Raw genomic sequence first — 15,503 nt, 5'->3', positions numbered from 1 at the left:
CTTGTTTCTTCAGACCATTTGCTTGGAAAATTGTTTTCCAGCCTTTTATTTTGAGGTAGTGTCTATCTTTTTCCCTGAGATGGGATTCTTGTAAGCAGCAAAATATTGGGTCCTGTTTGTGTGGCCAGTCTATTAGTCTATGTCTTTTTATTGGGGAGTTGCGTCCACTGATATTAAGAGATATTAAGAGAAAGTAATTGTTGCTTCCTATTATTTTTGTTGTTAAAGTTGTCATTCTGTTCTTGTGGCTGTCTTCTTTTAGGTTTGTTGAGGGATTACCTTCTGCTTTTTCTAGGATGTGGTTTCTATCCTTGTATTGGATTTTTTTCTGTTATTATCCTTTGAAGGGCTGGATTCGTGGAAAGATAATGTGTGAACTTGGTTCTGTCATGGAATACTTTTGTTTCTCCATCTAAGGTTATGAAAGTTTGGCTGGGTATAGTATCCTGGGTTGGCCATTTGTGTTCTCTTAGTGTCTGTCTAGCATCTCTCCAACCTCTTCTTGATTTCATAGTCTCTGGTGAATAATCTGGTTTAATTCTGATAGGATTGCCTTTATGTTACTTGACCTTTTTCCCTTACTGCTTTTCATATTCTATCTTTATTTAGTTCATTTGTTGTTCTGATTATTATGTGTCCGGAGGAATTTCGTTTCTGGTCCAGTCTATTTGGGGTTCTGTAGGCTTCTTGTATGTTCATGGCATCTCTTTCTTTAGGTTTGGGAAGTTTTCTTCTATAATTTTGTTGAAGATATTTGCCAGTACTTTGAGTTGAAAATCTTCATTCTCATCTACTCCTAGTATCTGTAGGTTTGGTCTTCTCATTGTGTCCTGGATTTCCTTGATGTTTTGAGTTAGGATATTTTTGCGTTTTGTATTTTCTTTGATTGTGGTGCCAATGTTCTCTATGGAATCTTCTGGAGGAAGGGAAGCTTGTGGGGCCATTGAGAATGGAAAGGAAGGCCTTTCCACCTTGGCACCTGCCAACTCCTTCATCATGAAGAGAGAATCATCAGCTCATTCATCATCATCATCATCATCATCATCATCATCATTTGTGGAAGGAGCACCTTCTGCTTCTTGCCTTAATAGGCTGCCACTGCCTTTGGGGTCAAACAGATCCACCATGATGGACTCAGTACCTTTGATTTCACATTGGCAAAAAGGAGAGCCCTGCCCTTCTGATTCCTGCCACAACGTGAGGCAGGATGTGCACATGAGGTGTCCACCGGGCTCGATCTTCACATCCTTATCGTTCTCAGCACATATCTTACAAAGTTGAAATGTGGAGCCCATTTCACAATATAATTCATATTGTTCCTGGGTTACTTTTATATGATCTTAAGGAGTTGGTTCACATAAACCTGTCAGGTAAGGATTTTGATTTCGTCCATCAGGAAACAAATAGAAGCCTTCCCTGAAGCCATCAATCAGTGCTTGGAAGAGTGGTTTATTGTGTGTGATTGTCTGCAGAATGTTCCTATCAGCAGTCACATACCCAACAGCCCACTGACCCAAATGAGTACAGCTCAGCCGAAAGATGTAACTGCCAGGTTTGTGGATAAACTTCTGCAGGCTCGCTTTCACTTCATCGTATGTCGGGAAAGCCATGTAACCAGGGTTGTTCCAATTTCTGAGCAAAGAGGACCAGGGATGAAACAGCCGTGTAAAAACATCAAATTCAAAGACAGGAATATAATCATTGCAGTTCAGATCAATAGTGGACTTCAGAGCCATGGCCTCCAGCCCAGAACTGATAGGATGCACTTCATGCAGGGCCTATTGAAAGCCCTTCCACGGGACTATTGTCTTTTCACCAAAAGGTTTTCTCCAAATTTCGGCAGCATCGGCTTTAGTAATCTGAAAAGTGTCTCCTTGGAAGAGTCCTCTCAGAAAGATGCCTTTCAGTTCTGCCAGCATGTGGCTGAAGATCAGGGATAATTTGGTCAGGTTTCGCCTAGGCTGGGAATTCTCCTTATACATCCTTTCTTTTCCCTCCTTGGAGAGGCTGATAGTCTGCTTAGTTTTCTTCGTCAAATTTTCCATGAACACCCTGAAGTATTCATTTTCTCCGAGCGTCTCCATCTTCCCCTCATATCTTGACAAGACAGTGCGGAGATACTGGTAGGTGTCAGGCAGCAGGTCTAAGATATAAGGTGGGCTGTTCTTGAGCGCCAGCTTTGGGTTTTGACACAACCGCACCACCTTGTCCATGAGCTTCCAGGACTTCTCCACCGTCTTCTGGTCCACCGTGCAGGGAGGGTGCTGGCTGAGGTGGTGGTGGTGGTGGTGGTAGTGGTGGTGGTGGTAGTAGTAGTGCAGCTGGACGGCGTCCTTCATGAGCCCGATCAGGCAGCCCACTCCCTAACCCCCAGAACAAAAGCCGTCTGCGCCCGAGCTCTTCTTCACTTTGCCGGCCATGGCCAGCGGAGGGTCAGAAGCCCGCTTGGCCACTAGCAAGGGAATGGAGCAGAGTGAGAAGGAGGGGCCTCTCCAGCTGCCACCGCCAGCCAAAATTTCTTTTGACTGTCTATGTTCTGGAAAATTGTTCTTCAATCATGAAGGCAGTAGTTTTCCTCACTATATTGTTTTAGTTTGGCTGTCATTTAGCATTTGGGACATATTGCTGCAAAGTCTCATGGCTTAGAAAGTTTACCTGGAGAAACCAGCAGTTTCTACTCCAACATTTTCCTGTAATTAATGAAGTTCACTTGATGGGTTTTATTTACTTGTAACTGGCAGGTTTTTTCTTTGATTTTTCATTCCACATTTCCTTTTTATATATACTTAGTGTTTGACCTACAACATGCATTGAAAATTTTGTTTCTGCTTTTTTTTTTTTTACGTATTTTTCTCAATTACATTTCCAATGCTATCCCAAAAGTCCCCTATACCCTTCCCCCCACGTCCTTACCCACCCATTCCCATTTTTTGGCCCTGGTGTTCCCCTGTACTGGGACATATAAAGTTTTCGTGTCCAATGGGCCTCTCTTTCCAGTGATGGCCGACTAGGCCATCTTTTGATACATACGCAGCTAGAGTCAAGAGCTCTGGAGTACTGGTGAGTTCATAATGTTGTTGCACCTACAGGGTTGCAGATCTCTTTAGCTCCTTGGATACGTTCTCTAGCTCCTCCAATGGGGGCCCTGTGATCCATCCAATAGCTGACTGTGAGCATCCACTTATGTGTTTGCTAGGCCCCGGCCTAGTCTCACAAAAGACAGCTATATCAGGGTCCTTGCAGCAAACGCTTGCTAGTATATGCAATGGTGTCATCGTTTGGAGGCTAATTATGGGATGGATCCCTGATATGGCAGTCTCTAGATGGTCCATCCTTTTGTTTCAGCTACAAACTTTGTCTCTGTAACTCCTTCCATGGGTGATTGTTTCCAATTCTAAGAAGGGGCAAAATGTCCACACTTTGGTTTTTGTTCTTCTTCAGTTTCATGTGTTTTGCAAATTGTATCTTATATATTGCTATACTAAGTTTCTTGGCTATTATCCATTTATCAGTAAGTGCATATCATTTGAGTTCTTTTGTGATTGTGTTACCTCACTCAGGATGATGCCTTCCAGATCCAACCATTTGCCTAGGAATTTCATAAATTCATTCTTTTTAATAGCTAAGTAGTACTCCATTGTGTAAATGTACCACATTTTTGTATCCATTCCTCTGTTGAGGGGCATCTTGGTTATTTTCAGCTTCCGGCTATTATAAATAAGGCTGCTATGAACATAGTAGAGCATGTGTCCTTCTTACCGGTTGGGACATCTTCTGGATATATGCCCAGGAGACATATTGCAGGATCCTCCAGTAATACTATGTCCAATTTTTTGAGGAACCGCCAGACTAATTTCCAGAGTGGTTGTACAAGCCTGCAATCCCACCAACAATGGAGGAGTGTTCCTCTTTCTCCGCATCCTTGCCAGCATCTGCTGTCACCTTAATTTTTGATCTTAGCCATTCTGACTGGTGTGAGGTGGAATCTCAGGGTTGTTTTGATTTGCATTTCTCTGATGATTAAGGATGTTGAACATTTTTTCAGGTGCTACTCAGCCATTCGGTATTCCTCAGGTGAGAATTCTTTGTTTAGCTCAGGGCCCCATATTTTAATGGGGTTATTTGATTTTCTGGAGTCCACCCTCTTGAGTTCTTTATATATATTGGATATTAGTCCCCCATCTGATTTTAAGATAGGTAAAGATCCTTTCCCAATCGGTCGGTGGCCTTTTTGTCTTATTGACAGTGTCTTTTGCCTTACAGAAACTTTGCAGTTTCATGAGGTCCCATTTGTCAGTTCTCGATCTTACAGCACAAGCTATTGCTGTTCTATTCAGGAATTTTTCCCCTGTGCCCATATCTTCGAAGCTTTTCCCCACTTTCTCCTCTATAAGTTTCAGTGTTTCTGGTTTTATGTGAAGTTCCTTGATCTACTTGGATTTGACCTTAATACAAGGAGACAGGAATGGATCGATTCGAATTCTTCTACATGATAACAACCAGTTGTGCCAGCACCATTTGTTGAAAATGCTGTCTTTCTTTCACTGGATGGTTTTAGCTCCCTTGTGGAGGATCAAGTCACCATAGGTGTGTGGGTTCATTTCTGGGTCTTCAATTCTATTCCATTGGTCTACCTGTCTGTCACTATACCAGTACCATGCAGTTTTTATCACAATTGCTCTGTAGTAAAGCTTTAGGTCAGGCACGGTAATTCCACCAGAGGTACTTTTATCCTTGAGAAGAGTTTTTACTATCCTAGGTTTTTTGTTATTCCAGATGAATTTGGAGATTGTTCTTTCTAATTCGTTGAAGAATCGAGATCAAATTTTGATGGGGATTGCACTGATTCTATAGATTGCTTTTGGCAAGATAGCCATTTTTTACAATGTTGATCCTGCCCATCCATGAGCATGGGAGATCTTTCCATCTTCTCAGATCTTTTATAATTTCTTTCTTCAGAGACTTGAAGTTTTTATCATGCAGATCTTTCTCTTCCTTAGTTAGATTCACGCCAAGATATTATATATTATTTGTGACTATTGAGAAGGGTGTTGTTTCCCTAATTTTATTCTGAGCCTATTTATTCTTTGTGTAGAGAAAGGGCATTGACTTGTTTGAGTTAATTTTATCCAGCTACTTCACCGAAGCAGTTTATCAGGTTTAGGAGTTCTCTGGTGGAATATTTAGGGTCACTTTTATATACTATCATATCATCTGCAAAAAGTGATATTTTGACTTCATCTTTTCCAATTTGTATCCTCTTGATTTCCTTTTGTTGTCGAATTCCTCTGGCTAGGACTTCAAGTACTATGTTGAAGAGGTAGGGAGAAAGTGGGCAGCCTTGTCTAGTCCCTGATTTTAGTGGGATTGTTTCCAGCTTCTCACCATTTACTTTGATGTTGGATACTGGTTTGCTGTAGATTGCTTTTATCATGTTTAGGTATGTACCTTGAATTCATGATCTTTCCAAGACTTTTACAATGAATGGGTGTTGGATCTTGTCCAATCCTTTTCCGAATCTAATAAGATAATCATATGGTTTTTGGCTTTGAGTTTGTTTATATAATTGATTACATTGCTGGATTTCCATATATTAAACCATCCCTGCATCTCTCCAATAAAACCTACTTGGTCAGGTTGGATGGTTGCTTTAATGTGTTGTTGGATTCGTTTAGCTAGAATTTTATTGAGTATTTTTGCATCTATATTCATAAGGGAAATTGGTCTGAAGTTCTCTGTCTTTGTTGGATCTTTCTGTGGTTTAGGTATAAGAGTAATTGTGGCTTCATAGAATGTGTTGGATAGAGTTCCCTCTACTTCTATTTTGTGGAATAGTTTGTGCAGAACTTGGATTAGAACTTCTTTGAAGGTGTGGTAGAACTCTGCACTAAACCCATCTGGTCCTGGGCTTGTTTTGGCTGGGAGACTATTAATGACTGCTTCTATTTCTTTTTTTTCCATTTTTTATTAGGTATTTAGCTCATTTACATTTCCAATGCTATACCAAAAGTCTCCCATACCCACCCACCCCCACTCCCCTGCCCACCCACTCCCCCTCTTTGGCCCTGGCGTTCCCCTGTACTGGGGCATATAAAGTTTGCAAGTCCAATGGGCCTCTCTTTCCAGTGATGGCCTTCTATTTCTTTATGAGATATGGGACTGTTTAGACCATTAACTTGATCTTGATTTAACTTAGGTACCTGGTATCTGTCTAGAAATTTGTCCATTTCATCCAAGTTTTCCAGTTTTGTTGAGTATAGACTTTTGTAGAAGGATCTGATGGTGTTTTGGATTTCTTCAGGATCTGTTGTTATGTCTCCCTTTTCATTTCTCATTTTGTTAATTAGGATGTTATCCCTGTACCCTATAGTGAGTCTAGCTAAGGACTTATCTATCTTGTTGATTTTCTCAAAGAACCAACTCCTCATTTGGTTAATTCTTTGAATAGTTCTTCTTGTTTCCACTTGGTTGATTTCACCCCTGAGTTTGAATATTTCCTGCCATCTACTCCTCTTGGGTGAATTTTCTTCCTTTTGTTTTAGAGCTTTTAGATGTGTTGACAAGCTGCTAGTGTGTGCTTTCTCCAGTTTCTTCTTGGAGGCACTCAGAGCTATGAGTTTCCCTCTTAGAAATGCTTTCATTGTGTCCCATAGGTTTGGGTATGTTGTGGCTTCATTTTCATTAAACTCTAAAAAGTCTTTAATTTCTTTCTTTATTCCTTCCTTGACCAAGGTATCATTCAGAAGAGTATTGTTCAGTTTCCACGTGAATGTTGGCTTTCCTTTATTTATGTTGTTATTGAAGATCAACCTTAGTCCACGGTGGTCTGATAGGATGCATGGGACAATTTCAATATTTTTGTATCTGTTGAGGCCTGTTTTGTGACCATTTATATGGTCAATTTTGGAGAAGGTCCCGTGAGGTGCTGAGAAGAAGGTATATCCTTTTGTTTTAGGATAAAATGTTCTGTAGACATCTGTTAATCCCATTTGTTTCATAACTTCTGTTAGTTTCACTGTGTCCCTGCTTAGTTTCTGTTTCCACGATCTGTCCATTGATGAAAGTGGTGTGTTGAAGTCTCCCACTATTATTGTGGGAGGTGCAATGTGTGCTTTGAACTTTATTAAAGTTTCTTTAATGAATGTGGCTGCCCTTGCTTTTCGAGCATAGATATTCAGAATTGAGAGTTTCTCTTGGAAGATTTTACCTTTGATGAGTATGAAGTCTCCCTCCTTCTCTTTTTTGAAAACTTTGGGTTGGATTTGATTTTATTCGATATTAGAATGGCTACTCCAGCTTGTTTCTTCAGACCATTTGCTTGGAAAATTGTTTTCCAGCCTTTCACTCTGAGATAGTGTCTATCTTTTTCCCTAAGATGGGTTTCCTGTAAGCAGCAAAATGTTGGTTCCTGTTTGTTTAGCCAGTCTGTTAGTCTATGTCTCTTTATTGGGGAATTGAGTCCATTGATATTAAGAGATATTAAGGAAAAGTAATTGTTGCTTCCTTTTATTTTTGTTGTTAGAGTTGGCATTCTGTTCTTTTGGCTTTCTTCTTTTTGGTCTGTTTAGGGATTACTTTCTTGCTTTTTCTAGGGCGTGATTTCCATCCTTGTATTTTTTTTTCTGTTATTATCCTTTGAAGGGCTGGATTTGTGGAAAGATAATGTGTGAATTTGGTTTTGTCATGGAATACTTTGGTTTCTCCATCTATGGTAATTGAGAGTTAGGCCGGGTATAGTAGCCTGGGCTGGCATTTGTGTTCTCTTACTGTCTGTATAACATCTGTCCAGGCTCTTCTGGCTTTCATAGTCTCTAGTGAAAATCTGGTGTAATTCTGATAGGCCTGCCTTTATATGTTACTTGACCTTTCTCCCTTACTGCTTTTAATATTCTATCTTTATTTAGTGCATTTGTTGTTCTGATTATTATGTGTGGGGAAGAATTTCTTTTCTGGTCCAGTCTATTTGGAGTTCTGTAGGCTTCTTGTATGATCATGGGCATGTCTTTCTTTAGGTTTGGGAAGTTTTCTTCTATAATTTTGTTGAAGATATTTGCTGGCCCTTTAATTTGAAAATCTTCATTCTCATCAACTGCTATTATCCATAGGTTTGGTCTTCTCATTGTGTCCTGTATCCTGGATGTTTTGAGTTAGGATCCTTTTGCGTTTTGTATTTTCTTTGATTGTTGTGCCAATGTTCTCTATGGAATCTTCTGCACCTGAGATTCTCTCTTCCATCTCTTGTATTCTGTTGTTGATGCTCGCATCTATGGTTCCAGATTTCTTTCCTAGGGTTTCTGTCTCCAGCATTGCCTCACTTTGGGTTTTCTTTATTGTGTCTACTTCCCTTTTTTGGTCTAGTCTGGTTCTGTTCATTTCCATTAATTGTTCGGATGTGTTTTCCTGTTTTTCTTTAAGGACTTGTAACTCTTTAGCAGTGTTCTCCTGTATTTCTTTCAGTGAGTTATTAAAGTCCTTCTCTATGTCCTCTACCATCATCATGAGATATGATTTTAAATCCGGGACTATCTTTTCAGGTGTGTTGGGGTGCCCAGGACTAGGTGGGGTGGGAGTGCTGCGTTTTGATGATGGTGAGTGGTCTATATTTCTGTTAGTAGGATTCTTACATTTGCCTTTTGCCATCTGGTATTCTCTGGAGCTAGTTGTTATAGTTGTCTCTGGTTAGAGCTTGTTCCTCAGGTGATTATGTTAGCCTCTATCAGCAGACCTGGGAGAGTAGCTCTATCCTTAGTTTCAGTGGTCAGACTACTCTCTGCAGGCAAGCTCTCCTCTTGCAGGGAAGGTGCCCAGATATCTGGTGTTCGAACCTGCCTCCTGGCAGAAGTTGTGTTCCACTCACCAGAGGTCTTAGGATCCCGTGGGTGATCCTGTGTAGGTCCTTGTGGGTGTCCAGAGACTCAGTGGGCCAGGAACCCCGGTGCTGCAGTGGACCAGAAGGGACTTGTGCCCCTGATCATGCCGGGTTATCTGGTTCCTTAATTAATGCAGTCTCGGGTCCCTTGGGATTGGTTTGGAGCAGGCGCTGAGTTCCACTCACCAGAGGTCTTAGAATCCCGTGGGGGATCCTCTGTGGGTCCTTGTGGGTGTCCAGAGACTCCTGGGCCAGGAATCCCGGTGCTGTAGTGGACCAGAAGGGACTTGTGTCCTGCTTTTTTCTTTTTGTGTTTTCTCTGTGCTCCTTGTGGTATATGGGTGTGTCTTTGGGATGTTTTTTTTTTATATATAATTAATTTTTATTGGATATTAAATGTATTCACATTTCAAATGTTATCTCTTTTCCCAATTTCCCCTTTGGAACCCCCACCCATCACACCCTCCCTCCCACTGCTTCTATGAGGGTGCTCCACAAACCACTCACTCATGCCCACCTCATCACACTGGCATTCCCCTACACTGGGGAATCAAGCCTTCATAGAACCAAGGACCTCTCCTAGTATTGATGCCAGACAATGCCATCCTCTGCTACATATGCAGATGGAGTCATGGGTCCCTCCATGTGTACACTTTTGTTGGTGGTTTAGTCCTTAGGAGCTCTGGGCAGTTTGGTTGGTTAATATTGTTGTTCTTCCTATGGAATTTCAAACTTCTTCAGCTCCTTCAGTCATTTCTCTAACTTGTCAATTGGGGTCTCAGTGCTCAATCCAGTGGTTGGCTAGAAGCATCTGTCACGGTATTTGTCAGGCTTGGAAGAGCCTCTCAGGAGACAGCTATAACAGGACTAGTTTCATTTTGATTTTGTTGAATTTCTTGTGTTTGTCATTGACTTGGGTTTATTTTCCATCACCTGTGCCTATAACTTGATTCATAATACTTTCTAGGCTTGCACTCTGTCATTGAGCTACATCCAAGCACATGTCACTTTCTCCTGATAACACAGTTACAGTACCTTATTGCTGTGTGCTATGTAAGAAAGATCCTGAGTGTGTTTGGAGGAGGTAGCATTTTCCTAATTTTAACACGAGAGCTGATAATTTGAAAGTGAAACACTGAAGTCACTGTCAAGTAATTATGGAAGAGACCATGAAAGTTTTGAAAGTACGAAGGATACCATGGGGAAAGTAAAATGTTTTCTACTTCTTTTAAGTGGAATATTATTGTTGTTAGTTTGTTGTGTTCACAAGGACTGGAATCAGTTAATCCACACAGACAGACATGTCCTGGAGAAAATAACTCACACATGGGAAACCTAGAGCTCAGCTGTTCCTACACTATTGTTCTCTTGGAGTTAGGGAAGTTCACTTTTCCACTTGATGACACCACGCTGTAACAACCTCAAGGTGAAAACTGTCTTCTCCAGATGGCATGATTATTATTGGACTACAGGGAGATGAGCTGATGCCATTTCTTCCTTATAACTATTTCATAGGGACTCATTCTACAAGGATGTTTCTCAAAGGCCAAGTCTGGTGAGTGTTTCATTTTCACTTCATTATAGTGAGAGCTGTAAGTAGGTGATAGAAGGAATCAGGACATTCTGTAGTAAAGGAGTATTGAAGTCTCTGCCTAGAATATTACTTTTAAGCCATACTGTACAATAAGCATTCAATAGATGGTTGTAGACATGAAGGTATCAGCTGTAACCATTTATAAAGAACGTAGGTTTCACTTAATGTGATAAACTGATTATATAAGTGACAGTATAAGGGGCTATTGGAAAGAGGATAGGGGCCTAGCAGAATGGTGGAAAGAAAGATAGGAATGGCTAAAGGGTAAAGTTCATCAATACGTGTTATATATATATTGAATGAACATGTCATGAAAACCATCGTTTTTCAATGAATGGGCATGTAAAAATCAGTCCAGATGCAGGAATGTAGAGAGCACATCTGACAGAATTCTCCTGAGTGTGTACTCTATGAATTCCAATAGCCAATGGTGCTTGTTTTCAATTCCTGTAACAAAACACTGAAATACCTTCTAGAGTGAAATGGAACACACATTTATTGGTGTGCAGGAATACATTTTATAATGTTAAGCTACTTTTCAATTATATTTTGAATTTTCTCATTTTACTACTTTGCTCCAGTTAACAGACTGTATGCACTTAATACAATGAAACTTAAGTTAGGAATATTCAAGAAATATTAGCTAATTTAGGGTTTATCTGTAATTTTCTAGTTTGTGATTATTTCATACATTTGAAAATTCTTAGGAAAGTTTCAACTCAAGGCCTAGGAATTTTCAATACATTGTTAACATATAATAAGGTTTTTTTTTAATTTGAGAGACTTGTTTATCCTATAGCAAAAAATTTTTAATAAAGGAAATCATTCTGTATATTTCAAAAGGCTCTGGAAGTCTCATGTCACTTATTTATAAAATCCATGTAAACTTATTGTTCAAGCAGGTGAACTGTATAAGTATCAGTAGAAAATTAAGTGTTTCACTGAAAATGAATTCAGTTTTAATATTTTAAATTTTCTCAATGAAACCTTTTAACATTGCTACTGGTACATTTTTCAATAAACACTTCATTAGTAGTGAGAAAATTATTTATTATTCTCAAACAGCATAAAAATTTTAAGGTCAAGTCCCCCAATATTTCCTCTAATAATTACAAAACATAGTTTCTGTTGTATAATTATGCAGGTCATTATTTCCCTCACTAACTTTCCTCAACACACACACACACACACACACACACACACACACACACACCAACAATATTGAACTTTAGAACAGGTAATATAGAATTATGAAATTGATAATTTTTAAAAAATGGAACAAAATACTGCCAGTTAATTTCACTATGTGACCAGCCACATATTATCAATACTAAAATAGCCAAGTGATAATTCTTGAGTTTATGTTAACAATCAATAAAGATGTTTTTAGTTTACTTTTGGTAGTTCACATTACATGTCTGCATAGGTACCATAGGCAAGGCTCATGGTTTTGATCAAGTCAACCAGACACAGAGGACACATTCTCCATTTTCCTTAAAGTTCATTTTACTTATGTTACTTCATACACATATTTTTATTTAATTCCAATTTTCAGTCATTGATGTAATGGTATTCATGTGATCTGCCCTGGTCCACACAATATCATTGTTTGATACTTCATCTCAGTAGCCCAATAATTTCACACACACACACACACACACACACACACACACACACACACACACACACACGCACGCAATTTCCCAGTGAACATTTTCATATCTTTTCCAAAATTATGCCATGCAACTTGTAATGAAGATCTGAGTATGACTAGTTCCACAAAGTCTCTGCAATGACACCTCTGCTGCTGCTGCTGCTTCATTTCAGGGGAAATGGCTCATAAATGTGAGGTTGTAATATTCTAGTCAGTATTTGTGAGCTTACTGTTATACCCGCAGTAAATTCAATTTCCAAAGAAGAATTTACACATTTTAGTTACTTAAGCATATCAGGTAATAGCTATGAATTAGTACCTTAGTAATAAGTGATCAGTGTTTATTTCTGTTGTCATTATCTATTCCATAAAGATTCTATGGAATAGCTTAGGTGGCTAAGGTCTTCATCTCCTGAGATTTTTGAAGACTTATTCTTGCTGCTGACAGTGGAGAGAACATCAGCCAACACTGTATCTTTCAGGTGATATCTTGTCACCTGAAAGTCAGATACTCACGTTAACTTCTCTCTGAGCACAGTTACTGTTTTTAGGTCATTACCCACTAATTGTGGTGAAGCTAAAATAAAATTGGTACTTGTCATCTATTATGTTTGTATGTCCCTTAGATCACTAAATCTCTACAAAGCAGAAGGCAAAGATAACCATAAATTCATAAACAAAAACTTTCACAACCAAATACTGTGAGAATGAGGAGGTAAGATAATCTTTCTTTTAAAATTTTTTAAAAGCTAGGTATAAAGCAGCTCTTGGTATCTTATTGCACATCTCTTGAGACAGTTCTGTGCACAATGCTTTGGTTTTCAGTCTGGGTCAACTTAATAGTGATGGCTTCTCCAATTTTATGCTTTTTTATTGGCACAATTTGGGTATTAGAGTATTAGTACTTACAACTAAATATTACAATTTAAACTACAGTGAAAGGCCCCAGAACTGCAATTGTTTTTCAAGGAAAACAAGTGACTATTCTCAGTGGAAGCATATGTTAACAACTGTGTAGTCATGGTAGCCATAGTCTTTTCTGGTCCACTCTCAACATTAGTGAATTCCAGAGAAAGATGCCAATTGATCATTTAGAAGATGTGTCATGAGAAACATTTACAAAGCCATGGATGTGAAGAATCTTTAGAGAACATATCTTTGGGAAAAGAAAAATCACTTCAGATTACTATCTATTATGTTATATTATCCTTTTTACATATTACTCACATTAAATGTGCTATATTAATATATTTTAGAGGTAAAAGTAATACAAAATCATTATCCATATATTTTGTGCATTTGCAATTTTAAAATTGGTATATGACTATTGTTCTTTCAATTTGGAGAGCAGGGCTTAAGTATCATTCTGGAGTTTTTTATTTAAGATTCATTTGTTTTATTTTACATATGCGACTCTTTTGCTTGCTTACATTTATTTGTACCACCAACATTCTGTGTCACAGGCAATGGATTGCCCCAAACTAGAGTCACAATTGGCCATGAGCCATCATGTCATTGCTGGGAATCTAACCCTACTCCTTTGAAAGAGTTAAAATTGTTCTTAACCAATATTCTAGATCTGAAGCATTAATCCCAAAGCTTTTCTGCAAAGAGAATATCAGTGAGCAGCTACTGTAAATACATGTTGAGAGAATTACTTGATTTCCTCTGGCAATTGAGATGAATCCATTCCTTTACTAGATTAAGCATTTTAGGAGCAAAAAATCCTATGAATATAAAATGTTTGATTTATCATGTCATCTTCCTGGGGACATTATAGAAAGGTCTCTTCAACTAACTTCTGCATTACTTCCTCACATGTATGCATACATGTGTCTCTATATGTGGAATATAAAAGTGAAGTTAACAATATGATTAGGAATTCTTTTTCTTACAAAACTCCGTGTCAGTATAGTCATTTTCGATTTCTTTATCACAAAGCTGATTTTAAAGTACTGAAATAAATCAATTCAATGATAAAATGATCCTGGTAACCAGAATAATTAGCTTACATAAGCACAAAAAGGAAGACTGTGGAGTGAAATTAAAATTTCTGGACCTGGTGATATATGATACCACTTGAGACCTTGTTTTTGACAGTATGTGATCTTAAACAGGAATTCCCAAACAGAATATCAACATGGTAATCTTCAGAATTACATGTTTGTCATAATAAATGGAAAATAGTGCTTGTCTTAATGTCACATGTTCTCTCATTTTGGAGGCTCCTAGTTCCACATCATTAGGTGTAATTATGTAACCTTTAGAAATCAATGAAAACCAGGAAAGTAAAACCGGACCATTGCCAGGATAGGGGTGAGTGTGAGAGCAATAGACAGCAGAATTGCAGTATACAAGTATCTGATCAAGAAAATGGGAACGGCAGTGCTACTAAGATGCAGAGTACATACAGAAGAAGTGGGGAATAAGGTAAGGAGGACACAATTTATCATAGAGGAAAATGGGAAAATGGGTGGCTTCTTAGGAAAAGGTGGGGGAGACAAATACAGAGAAGAGGGTAGATAGAATAACATGGATGGCTACACATAAAGAATCACATTGTTAATGATTTACGTTTCTTCCCCACAAAAGGAAGAAAAAATGGTAGGTTTTTAATCCTTAATTGAAGTTCAAAAAGGGTTTTAATGTGAACTCGAATTCATCTAGTAACATCAATAACTACAATAATTAAATTATTAATAGGGTGGGAAAGTACGATTATCTATCTGTGTCTTCCATTCTAAAGTCTAAGAATGTAAAATTTCATGAAGAAAAAATATTTACAATTAATCGAGATAGACAATGTGGTGATTAAATTTGTGAGATAATCATGAATTATTACTGTGATTATATCAGAATTATGAGTCAAAATATGAATAGAAGCAAAAGACAATGGTAAAATTAAAGAATATGGGCAGAAATACCTGATATTTTGAATTGCTTTTGTGATTTTTTTTGCCAGACTAACATGCATTTTGTTTAGGTACATAGATATGATTAATATTTTGAACTCATCACTACTGTTTTAGGAGCTAAACATTCAATGAGATTATTGAACTCAATAGGATTGAATTTCTAAGGCATTGTACTAAGGTGCATGAGAAAATCTGTTCATTTTCTACAGATATGTCTGTGAAGGAATTTATTAACTATAATTTTTATATCTAGGAGACACATGGATGGGATATGGAAATGTAGGTTATGACGTATAGTCTGGAATATTAGAAATTGAAGAGACATATTAGTGAAGAATTAGTAGACAAAATAGAATGATATAAATACATTTTCCAATGAATCCCAATTTTAACATATACACTGTTTTTTTTTTTCCTAGATGTATGAAATACACTTCTACTATGCCCTTAGGATAAATGTACTCCCCACTT

The 15,503-nt window shown here is 38.2% G+C and overlaps 1 pseudogene; it reads right to left on the bottom strand.

Moving 5' to 3' along the window:
• On the bottom strand, positions 918–2,420 carry Gm6695 (predicted gene 6695; annotated as a pseudogene).

The sequence above is a fragment of the Mus musculus genome, chromosome 6 (assembly GCF_000001635.26).
Source record: "Mus musculus strain C57BL/6J chromosome 6, GRCm38.p6 C57BL/6J".
In the NCBI taxonomy this organism is placed as follows: Eukaryota; Metazoa; Chordata; class Mammalia; order Rodentia; family Muridae; genus Mus; species Mus musculus.
The sequence above is the reverse complement of the archived record's forward strand: the minus strand, read 5'-3'. Positions and strand labels throughout refer to the sequence as shown.